This window comes from Manduca sexta, chromosome 24 (genome assembly GCF_014839805.1).
Source record: "Manduca sexta isolate Smith_Timp_Sample1 chromosome 24, JHU_Msex_v1.0, whole genome shotgun sequence".
Lineage (NCBI taxonomy): Eukaryota > Metazoa > Arthropoda > Insecta > Lepidoptera > Sphingidae > Manduca > Manduca sexta.
This window is the reverse complement of record NC_051138.1, coordinates 4,852,586-4,865,742: the sequence shown is the minus strand read 5'-3', so window position 1 is coordinate 4,865,742 and position 13,157 is coordinate 4,852,586.

Below are 13,157 nucleotides of genomic sequence, written 5' to 3'. Positions count from 1 at the left end.
TTAAATTTATTTTTATAAAAATAACATTCCGTTCTGAGCACCCGCCTCGAACGGTCCCTTTGGTCTTACCGAGTACCTGCTCGGTAAGCCATTGTTCCGTTTCCGAGTACCTGCTCGGAACGACCGCAGCGACCTCGCTGCACGCCACGGACAAAGGGAACAATAGGGCATTGTCCCTGTTGTTACCTGCGTCCTTTGTTTGGGTCCGGCCGCGTCCTTCTCAGGACAGGGTCTAACCTTTTTTCTGTTTCTCGACAATTTTTGCCCCTTCAGGGTTAGCTCGGTGGTAAACCTAACGGTGCTAACAAGCCGAGCTAGCGGTGACCCGGCCCGCGCTGCGCCCCCTCAGGGCTAAAGCGAAGCCGGACGGGTGCGGACAAGGAAGCTGTGGAGACACACCACAGTTTCCCCCGCATATCTCCTTCCCAACCCTACCTATCCTTTCACTCCATCCCGTGTGACGGTTGAGCGTGCGGACCCTAAAAGGTCCAATACCGTTTACGTCGCACGGATTGTTAGAACCCTTTCGCACAATAAGATTGGCAAAGGGAGACAAGCTTAGGGTACACCTAATTTTAAGTACATCCCCCCTCGCCTACACCCGGCGGGGAGGGTCACTCACGCACACAACCCCGGGCACACCCACCCGGGGACGTTTGTTCGTTCACTTAAAATCACGCGTTCGCTCTCTGTGCGATAGCCGCCTGGTTTCTTGTGGGTTCTTTCCCAGGCGGAACGCACCCGGGTCCCGAACCCACTCGCGACTCATTTATTTTTCCGATTTTTTAAGTGCCCCTAGGCCCGGATTCGCCCGCAATGGCTGAATCTAGGCCTATGGACACTGACGAGCCCGTGGTGGTGGTCGGCAAGACAAAAAACGCCTTGCTGACAACCATCGCTGAGTACATCAGGAGTGATCCAATGTTTTGTTCATTGGTCCACTCCCTGGTGGTAGCCAACGCCCCCCGTGCGGTGCCCGACTCGCCGGAGTCGCCCGCTTCACCCGCGTCTTCCGCGTCCTCTACTGACTCATCTGAGTCATCCTCTTCCTCGGACTCGTCGGAGTCGACCGGGTCCTCGGACGGACCTAGTCCGCCCGGGAGCCCGGCCGGCACCGTCGATCCCGACCTCGCCATGGATTCCGATCCAGGCGCTCCCGTCTTATCCGACGTCCCCGTCGCTTGCGCGTCCAAGCGACCTGTTTCCCCTGCCCCCAGCGAATCGCGGTCTGGGGCCGCGTCGTCGGACCTCGACGACGACGGCTTCACGACCGTGAGGAACGGGCGCAGGAAGAAGCAGCGTGGCTCAGACGCTCCTGCGTCCCAAGCGCCTTCTGCGCCTTCCGCGCCTGCTGCGCAAACACAAAAACCCGCGGCTTCCCAGCCCGCGCCCGCTAGCTCGACGGATTCGTCGCCACCGACCCAACCTAAGGGGCCTAAAAAGCCGCCGAAGGTAAACCTCCAGCTTCCCGAAGGGGCCTCCCTTCAATCCTTTTTTGATGCTCTCACCAGTGGGGGCATTAAAATCCCGCCCAACGCCTGGAACAGTGGCCAAAAACTACTGTCCCTCCAGCCCGGGTCAATAAGCGATCACCGCGAGTTGACCAAATTTCTAGATAGCAAACGCTATCATTATTACACCTTTGCGCTCCCGGACGAGCGCCGCTATAGGTATGTCATCCGTGGCATACCTCTCCAAATGTCGGCCGCCGAGGTCCAACAAGGCCTCCAAGCCAAGGGCATCGCAGCCCTAGAGGTGCACCGGATGCACCGTAAATCGCGTTTGTCACGACGTGGCATACAGTACGAGATGGTCCTCGCCATCTTAGCTTCCCCCGCGGACGTAAAAGCTCTTTACGAGCTTCGCGACATCTCGGGCCTCGGCGGCTTCACCGTCGAGACCCCACATAAGACTAGCGAGGTTGCGCAGTGTCACAACTGCCAAAAGTATGGCCACAATTCGCGTGGCTGTCGCCTCCCCGCCAGGTGCGTCAAGTGCCTCGGCGAGCACGGCACGTCAGAGTGCCCGCGCCCTAAAGATAGGTCTCAGTGCACGGAGCCGCCTTCGTGCACTAACTGCCGGCAATCTGGCCATCCGGCCAATTACCGGGGGTGCCCACGGGCACCCAAATACAAGTCCAATTATAGGACCAATCAGGCCCCTAAGGCCAAGGCCCCTCAGGCCGAAAAATTCGTTTTGGCCCCAGCCCCGACACGTAACCCGTGGTTTCCCGCCACGGTACGTGCCGACCCGCGTCCCCAGGCCCAGGGCGGTGGTTCTCCCGGAGGATCTCCCGCCACCCCGGCCACAACACCAGCAGCGGCGGCCACTGTTCCCGCTCCCGTCCCAACGCCCTCGACCTCCAAGGCTACCTCCTCCAAGGTAGCCAAGTCGAAGGCTCCCGCACCATCCATACCCCAGGTGGCGGCGACTCCGGCGCCTAGCGGCGCGGCTTCTTCGTCCCTCTCCTTCTCTCTGGTTTCCCCAGAGATCATCGAACTCCACGCGCTCATTCACGATTGCGCGTCAAAAATGAAGGCACTGGGTCGCTCTGACTCAGTCCTTTTCGCCCAAATTTATAACGCGCAACAGCGCATCTACCAACTCACAATTGAATCCATTTTCTCTCCGTAATGGCTTCTCCAAACGGAAATAACCCATCGCGACTCAAGCCTCGCTCCCTCAGAGTGGGCTTTTTCAACCTTAATGGTATACGCGGCCAACGAGCCGAACTCTCAGACTTTGCTCGCGATCATAAATTGGACGTCTTCCTCCTCCAGGAAACGTTCCTCAAACCCTCCCAACGCAGTCCCAAACTCCCCAATTTCAATCTCGTGCGAAACGATCGCACCGATGGCCCTAAAGGTGGCACTCTCATTTACTACAAAAGGTCCCTGCATTGCATACCTCTCGACCCCCCGAAAGCCTGAGCAGCATCGAGGCTTCAGTGTGCAGGCTTTCTATGACAGGACACCCGCCGATCACTCTGATCTCGGCCTATCTCTCACCTAGTAAGGAGCTTCACTCCAACGAACTAATAACCCTACTCAGTATGGGGGAGTCCGTCCTTCTGGCGGGCGACCTTAACGCCAAGAACACTCTCTGGAACTGCAACTCTACCAACGGCAGGGGTGCGGTGCTAGAGAGCTGTCTTGACGAAATTGACATGAGCATTCTGGTTCCTTCTGAACCCACGCACTATAGTTTCATGAACGATAGTTTCAGACCCGATATTTTAGATATTGCACTCGTAAGGAACGTATGTCTCAACGTGCGTTCCCTGCGAGTGGTACACGAGTTAGATTCATACCACAGACCTGTGATCCTAGAACTAGCCCCCCATAACGGTCCCTCAGACACAGGTCCTAACGACAGGGTGAAAGTGTCGACGAATTGGCGGCTCTTGAGCACCAAACTCGCCGACACTTCATCTGATGCTCTCTCCTCTATTCCGCCCAACATCGTGACTCGCGAGGAAACGACCGGCGCGATTCGCTCCTTCACCAACCATCTACACCACGTCTTGAGCGAAAGCTCCGAGAGGGTGCCCGAGACCGGCAACGGTCAAGGGCATCTTCCCGATGACGTGAGATGGGTGCTGAGGAGGCGAAACGCAGCACTAAAGGCCTGCGTGTCTGATCCCTCCCCGGATCGACGGCGTCTCGCGCGTTACCTCCAACGTGAGGCCAGACGTCGCGTAAAGGACGCCGTCGATTCGAGGTGGGAGCAGCACTTGTCGGAAATCCAACCGACCCACACGGCCTTTTGGAAGCTGGTCCGCTCTTTCAAGAGAAAGGATGTGGCCTCTTTTCCTCCGCTCAATCGTCCGAATCAACGCCCGCGTTTGACGACGACGAGAAAGCGGAATTATTAGCCTCCACCCTGCAGTCTCAATGCTCGCTCGAAACAACCCCCGTAGACCACGATCATCTTGTTGCGGTAGACTCTTTTGTCGAAAGTAGGAACGCGATCCCTTCGCCGCCTATTCCGCGACCGTTTCAAACAATCGACCCGGACGTCGACGCGCCCCCCGACCCCTCGCGCCGGTGACGATCAAAGAAGTCGTCACTCTGATCAAGGCACTAAATAGGCGAAAAGCCCCCGGGGCTGACGGTATCCCCACTAGGTTACTGAAAATGCTACCGGGGCATCTGGTCAAGATTCTTGCTGACATCCTCAATGCAGCATTCCAGAACTGCTACTTTCCTGAGGCCTGGAAAGAAGCAGTCGTGATAGGGATTCACAAGCCGGGTAAACCCGCGTCAGATCCGGCCTCTTATAGGCCCATTAGCCTCCTTAGCACGATAGGGAAACTTTATGAGCGGATCGTCCTCGACCGTCTCAAAATAGTAGCCAATTCCCACAATCTGCTCCCTCCGGAGCAGTTTGGTTTCCGTAATAGGCACAGTTGCGTGCATCAGATACTCCGCATCACGGAGCATGTCTACTCTAAATTCAAGTTAGGATTTTATACCGGTGCTCTCTTCTTCGATGTTGAGAAAGCATTCGACAAAGTGTGGCACAACGGCTTGCTGTACAAGCTGTACACTCTCAACGTGCCCACACATCTCGTGCACATCATACGAGAATTTTTGTCGAATCGCGGTTTCAAATATCGCATCGAGGGCACCCTCTCCTCTAGACATATCATCTCGGCCGGAGTCCCGCAAGGCTCCGCGCTATCACCCTTTCTCTTCTCGCTATATACTAGCGATATTCCTAAATTCAAAGACGCCCATCTGGCGCTATTCGCGGACGATACGGCGATCTACGCCTCACGTAGAGACCCGGAACATGTGGTGCGCACTTTGCAGGCCGCCGCCGATCAGCTCGGCGAGTGGTTTCGTAAATGGCGCATCACTGTCAACCCCTCCAAAAGCCAAGCTATCCTATTCCATAGGAAGCCTAAGAAAGAAGCGCCTCACGCTTCAGTTAGATTGTCTGGCCAGATCATCCCTTGGACCCGTAAGGTCAAATATCTAGGTGTGTATCTTGATCAGAGTATGACCTTCGCCCCACACGTAAATGCGGTACGCGCGCGAGCCGCATTCGCGATGGGCCAGCTCCACTGGCTCTTAAACCGTAAAAATAAGATGTCTATCCGCAACAAGATTAGGATCTTTACTACGTGCGTTAGACCGATCATGACGTACGCGTCCCCCGTATTCGCGCATATACCGCCTGCTCGACTTAAGTGTCTGCAGGTCTTACAAAACAAATTTCTCAGACGTGCACTCGATGCCCCGTGGTACGTTCGCAATCGCAACCTCCACGTGGACACCGATATGCCGACCATCAGGCACTTTATGCACATGGCCAGCAGACGCTACTTCGATAAGGCGGTCAATCACCCGAACCCGTTAATCCGACTCAATTCTAAATACACTCCATTTGACCGCGCCAAATGGAGAAGACCGCGTTCAGTTCTATCAGATCCAGAGGACGACATCACTCTGGCAATACGTAGAAAGCACGAGCTGCTTAAAAAGCTCAAACACTCCACACGACCGTTGCTCCGTCCTCGCCGCCGAGGACCTCGCCGCGTCCCCCGTCCTCCCGACCCTTCTGATAATTCCGGCCCGGACGCCGATGTAACCATGTTAGTAGATTGTTAGGTCGTTTTTCGTACCTCTCGCGTTTCCATAAACGTTGATGTTCCCAAAAACATCTTCTCTCAGTGGCCGTCCTGAGCCGAGGTCGTGACCCTTTAGAGGGTCGCCCTCAGCATGGTCACTTAAGGGCTCGCAGTGCCTAAATCACGCACCCGCAAGACCGGTGTGTTTGTATAAGCCGGCCCTTGCCAGGCTAACAAACGTATGACAGTAAAAAAAAAAAAATATAAAAATAAATTGTTATTTTATTACAAAAAGAACTTTTACTAATAAATTGATAATCAAAATATCACAATTGCTTACAAACTAACATAAAAATAATAGCATAGTGACTATGATCCACTATTATAGGTTAATATCACATACAAAATTATTTGACAATAAGCTAAAAATGTATTTATGTGATTCAGACAACGTAATTACATCTTTATAATATTTGTTAGATATTTGTAATATTCGTAAATCTTATAACCTATAATATACCTTGCAAAGGACATAAACAAATAAGATACATACTTAACTACTTATAAATGCCTCTTTCAGGGTCATCATATCTTCACTTCGGATGTGAAAGATGTAGCAAATAAATAATGATTTCTTATGTTTACGCGAATGTTAGACATTAAAATTAAACTATTTTTCGGATTTTATCACGGTTTTAATATTTTAGTTTTCTCCCGACGTTCGAAGACTTTGCAGCCTTCGTGGTCCGGGAAGGACTGAGGTGTTGTTCATCCGCAAAGTTAAAGTGACAATATCTAAGTATCATTTTACAAATATACAACTTTTTTAAATTTTAGCTGTTGGTGGTCCGATCTACGCAGAATGAGCTCACAATGTCATGAAGTCTGGCAGCCGGTCTTTTGAGTTCCGATTTAATGAAATATAGAACAGGATCTCAGGCTTGTGAAAGCTTCTAACCGTCTTCTTGAAAATTTGGATGTTTTCTTAATTTCAATAATCTCGCTAATAATCCTAGGTAGGAATCAGTGGCGAAGGGTAAAATTTTTCAAAAGGTAACCCGGTTTAAAAAAAATTGGCGTCAGTTAGGATATCGGAGGCAATTTATTGGAAAACAAAACGAAGACAACGAATTAGTCTTGAATCGAAATCGACAAACATTGACATGCCTACTAAATTACCTATTATGCATAAATAATTAAAACATCCATAAAATCGAACAATAACGTAGATAATTCTCCTTCCATTAATCACAAATATAAGTACCTACGTATTAATTTGTTATAACAACAAACAAAAGTAAGTATTCAAATTATAACCACACTACGTACCTATGATTATCTGTTTATTTTCAAAATAAACTGTAAGGAAATGTAATTTATCCTTATAGAAATAGGTATCACGGTCGCCAAACAGACCAACAGTTTAAATGCACCTACATAATAAACTTATATAATTATCAATTTAAATAATCAAGAAAGGTTATTCGTTAATTTTTGCTTCTATCGTGGTGATATTTTCAATTCAGTAAAATATAATATTTATTTCTTCTAACAAACATTTTGTGTCTGAACTCTGAAATCAAAATTATATACTAATAATAGACTTACGTAAAGGTAGACATTAACTGATCACAAAGTAGTTAGTTATTTCCATTATAATACACTTTTATTTGTAGTTTCTAAATAAACAAAGCGCTGATAACTTAATATCACAGAACTATCAAAAAATAAAATGAATATGACAATTTACAAACACCGCAACTTGGTAGCATAATAAGTTATGACGTTTGAAGGACGTAAAAAGCGACAACTATACAAAGTCGGTTAACGTGAAGCCGAACTAGCTCGGGTTACCTTTGCCCATATCTTCCGTGCGATTTCGACAAACACTGACATAGAAAGTCATAGAAAGTGCTGCCATCTACACTAAAAAACATACTACGACATTAAGCCGCTTGACAGCGGGTTACCTTGCACCTGTGGCGTCACAATTTCACTTTGGTAACGGAATTTCTGGGGAACTAAATACAAGGTGCGCCATCTAATGTTAGTTAAAATAAGTAATCGATATCGATTAAATTTATTAAACAACGGGCTAATGGCCGATAGATGTCATTATTAAGTTATCATTAATTAATAATTTAAGCTATTATAATTATTGTCCATTGTCTGATATGTTTTAAATTTAAATTTACCTATTAAATATATTGCTTAGTATCACCGAAAACCTAAAAGGGAAGCCGGTGGGAATCGGCTTGTATGGACGCTTCGCCACTGGTAGGAATCAATGCTCTTTAGCAAGAATTCGTAGCTTGTCTAGGCGCGGATAGTGATTGGAGACTTCTTCAGAGTGTTCATTAACTGCGGACTTCGTACACCGTCGGTGTTTCACGTCAGCTATATCTCCGAAAAAATAATTTTATTTCCATGTCTTATATTTGTGTAAACATAATAAATGATTATAATGAGAATTACTTTTGTTTTATTAGTGTTTATAATCCTTGTAATAAATATGGGTGTTTCTCTAAATCAATAACAGACATATTCTGGTTACCAATTTTGAAGTCTGTGACTAATTAAAACTAGACATTATCTTCATACATTTGTTAAAACGATTTAATTTTTTTCTTTTTGTCTTAGTAAAAAATAATCTATCTCGAAGGCGTAGTTGTGTTGGGCTCACATTTCGACTATCGAGTTGAGGTGTTACACCTCTGCCTATGAAATACAACTCAACATTTTATTCCTAAACATTTCGAAAAATCAGAGAAGACGTATTTAGTTGTACACTGTTTAGATTTCCATATGACAGGACTAGTTATGAATTATAGTATTACTTTATTATATTACTTTATGGACTCTCCTATGGAGCTGAAACTCATGCTCAGTCCCCGTCATAGACAAAAGCTAGCTAGTGACAACTGATAGCCCCATTAGTTTATTGAAATGGAAATTATTATAATAGTTATCTCTAGGATCGAATCATTATTTTAATATTACGTATGTGTACAAGGTACAATAATTGTGATTTGTAATTCGTAAGTAATAGACATGTTGCAAAAATATTCAATTTTTGTGTTGCTTTATACATATTATATATATACAATAATATGCTTGGAAAGAATTATGTAAGTAAATTAATGAATATTATATTAATCATTATGTGAGCATCAGGAATAACTTCGACGCTTGCAAGCCAATTATATCTAACGGACATTAAGCAAACTTTTCAGTAGAGCGATTTAAAATTCAGATTTTAAGAAAATAAATCATAACAATTGAACTATTTGCTCTACTTAAATAATTATAACTGTTTTAGGAAACTCAATTTTTTTGTAATTTTTTGAGGTAAATTAACAGCCTCAGAACTTATTACTTAATGAGTTAAAAGTTAATGTCATCTAGTTCAAAGTTACCTCAATTTACAAACAGGTAAAATAGTCTAAATGAATCACCTTACGATTTACCGAACAGGTAAATTTAAGGAAATGCATATATTTTTAAATGCAGAGTTGGAGAAAATCATATAAAGACAATTGAATACCATAATAAAATCGAGTAAAACTACCTACACGTAAATTAATGGTTCACGCGATTTTGGAAAAACATAAATATACGACCATTCATTTCAGATTTCTTTGTTCCTAACAACAGTGATCTATAAAATAAAAGGCAAATTTAAATGATTTTGAACATTTTGATTAAGAAATCAAGAAAATTATTTTAAATATATTGCACTAGTTACATGACAACCTTCGTTTATTTAAATATTAGGTTGGAGAAAAGATTATTTGCAGTTCATATGAAACCTAAGTACTTCTTTTTTCAAAGTTTATTTACATTTAACGTCAGTACAAAATTAAGGTCTTTCATCACGATTATTGTAGACCACACACATATTTTTGAGTTTTGCATATAAAATGCGAAAATAATTTTTCTCGACCTATTAGTTATAATGTCAGTTACATTACACATACATAGCATATGAATTATACAGGTAAAATATCTAAGCGCCCGTTAATTTATTATTTTATTTTAGGTAAAATTGTATAAATACCCAATTCACAAAATATTGTGTTAAGTTAAAATATCTAAGCACATAAATACGGTTATTTGGGATTCAGTTAAAAATATATGTCAGTCAATATTATATTTTTTTATGTAGGTAATTAACGGCTTATTGAAGTGTGAGCCATATTTTATTGCAAGTAAAAATATACAAATGCAAAACATTAAAATTATTCATACAAGTAAGGTACACTAAGTTCAAAAATAAAAAATTCTTTTGAGTGTACTAACTACTATAAATCCAACTTTTTTAAAATTTTGTGTCGTTTAGTGAGAAAAAATATGTGCAATTTACCAAAATTACTAAGTTGTCCTAGAGCTACAAAACCCGGATAAAACGACGCAAAAATATCTGGCGATTTCCAATATGTATATAACTCATTTTAGGTACGTTTGTCGCTTAGATATTATTGCCTTTCAGGCTTTTGACTTATTTTCAGAAGCATAAATGTGATATATTTTAGTATCTGATAAACCTTGTAGATATACAACTTTTGTGGAAGTCAAAATGTAATAAATTCATCTAGGCTTAGACACTAAAGAGACCTATTTTTTTATTTAATTGCGGGTTGAATAACGAAACGAGCTTGCCGTTCGCCTGATGGTAAGCAATAAGACCGCCCATAAGCAGTAGAAACACCATCCAACACCTTGAATTACAAAGTATTGGTTGGCATTACACTGGGCTCGCCATCTTGAGACATGAGATGTTAAGTCTCATTATGTCCAGTAGTTATACTGGCTACAATATCCTTCAAATCGGAACACAACAGTGACTACACACTACTGCTTGGCGGCCAATATAGATTACCACCAAACAGTATCTAACACATTAATTTATCATCTGTCTTCAAATATCCTTGACTGTCACTATAAATGCCCTTCGTTTACCAACAATTCCTCCTTGCTTGCCAGACTACTTCAATAGAGGCAATCAGGGAGTTGACTTTTAAGTATTATTACGATACTTTTGTATATTCCCGTACAAAAGATTCGTAATAATACTTAAAAGTCAATTTGAACTCTAATACCATACCATAAAGTTTAAGTGTTAGTGGAGGGGTTCCGAGAAGGCGAAACAATTGAGTGCCGTTAGTATCGTATAAATATTAATGTCAATATGTCGACTGTTAGGCGGCACGAAGTGCGTCGGGTCAGCTAGTTAATTATAAAAAAAAAATACTCATACCAAGAAAATAAAGAGCCTGCTTTGTGGACGCCATCTTTGATTATTCGTTATATAGTTAACGTTACCAGTACAAGAAATTAGTCTGATATTTTACCACAACACAAGATTATAATTAAATTATTGCTTTCAGGGAAGTGTTGACGTTATTATTACTAAGCTCGAAGTCTGCAAAGGGCCGAAACGTGTGGACTGTACTATAGAAACTGCACAAATGACGTCCAACCACAGCTTTAAAGACACATTAAGCTTGAAAGAAGATGTTAATTTGACTAGCGTAAGATAAATTAATTGATAGCGTAGGTGAACCTAAGTTCTTTGTAAGTTAACACCACTGTAATTAAATATAATGAAAAGAAAATTAAATATATAAAAATGGACAATTTCTAAGATGTTCAAGTACATTTGAGTCAGGTTTAAAAATATACTTTAGTACATATTAGCGAGAAATAAATACAATTTAATGTTGCAGGGAAAAATAATTGGTTCGCAGAACGGCAAAGACTTGATAAAATATAACATGAAAAACCCATGCAACAATCTTGTGATACATTCGTTATTAAAAGCGTATGTAAATATATCAGACGATTGTAAGATTTCAAAGGTATAATCATAGAATACTGAATTGTACTTTATAATTACATATTAAATGGAATTTTTGTGGCGGTTCGGTAAAGACTTAAAGGCAGATCAAGCAAGTAATAGCTATTTTGCCGCGTTACGAAGAACCGCCTGTACGCTCTAAGCGTAAATAAAGATCAAGCCACGATTTCGCCGCCCCAGCGACACCGGATTCTGTGGCATTAGCGACCAGAGAACGAGACAGATATACAGGGGAATAGGAAGGATGCTTAACATAAAACGGTGCGGATAGCGCTGTAGTGGCGCTTGCCGCTCCGCTCACCGTACCGCCCGCCGCGCCGCTCGCCGCGCCGTTGGCTGCGTCGTTTGCTGCACCGCCCGCCACTTAGCCCGTTTTCGTGGCTTGGACCTAGTGTTGCACATAAATTTCAGACTAAACCATTCCAGAGGTTTATGCGTAGTATTCATAAATATAATTTTATGTCATTACGCTATAAACCTCTAGAATTAACAACTAATATATGAGTGGAAAAACCCATTATCACTTTCCCCGACCCGGGATCGAATTCGAGACCTCAACATTGCAGTCATATCGTAGTACAATAACGCAACCGATGTATTCATAATCTATAATTTATTCATTAATATTCATACTCAAAAAATAATATTCTTTTTTTTTTCAGGGAGAATACGAATATGTAGTGGATGTAAATACGATTTCGCAAAAATTTTATCACGGGGTATTTTTTTATGGCAATTGGACCTTTAAGACTGTGCTCTACAGCACCAATTGCAATGCCTTGTGCAATCATGTCGACCTTCTAATCTTCCAGAGAAAGAAATAATAATTTAACAAAGCATACTTCCTTTTCCATTAAATGTTTTTTCGTGTCAAAAGTGTTTTATTTTGTATCATTATTGGAAACGTATATGAGCTGACGGTTTGGAAGTCATGGGTTCAATTCCACGATCAGATAACATTCTGTGTGGGTTCTAAGTTACCTAACATTTACCCTTTGTCTGGGAAGAGACTAGATAGGGAGTTGAAGTTAAAAAGGCGGCTGAGCTATTGGTTTGTCCCTACATTATAATGCTAAAAGGAAATATGGAAGAGAAAAATACCACAAATCTTATTTAAAGGTACAATTGGATAATTGGTCTTATTCGTCCAATTTATTCGAATGCATAAACAAATTTGATCATTAACTATTTCTGGCATTAAAGAATTATTTATTTTTTGTTTTGCTTTGCAAGTAAAATATGAATAAACTGCTCTAAATAATAATAAAAAAAAAAAGGATTTTTTTGCTCTGTATCGTGCACTGTAATTCATATCTTAAACTGATTTTAAAAAGAGCAGCACTAGTTTCTTGCTAGTTCTTCTGGTGAGAACTGTTTTCCAAACTAGTGGTAGAGTTCATATTGATGGAATCTAAACGTATAACATTTTGCAGGTTGTAATAAATTATTGAATTCCATTTCAAATAAAATTGCCATTATTCCATACAGAAACCGAATGAATTGTAATATATTGGAATACCAATCAGTAACAAAAATCTTACTTATATTATAAATGAGAAAGTTCATGAAAATATTTTGACGTTAGAAATAAACACAAAGACAGCTGACCGAAATTTGATGAAATTTGACACACGAATAGACCATGTCCTGGATAAACATACGTCTTATACTTACGGGACACTATCTCAAATGGGCAAATAATGGTATTTTTTTTAAATAGATGTC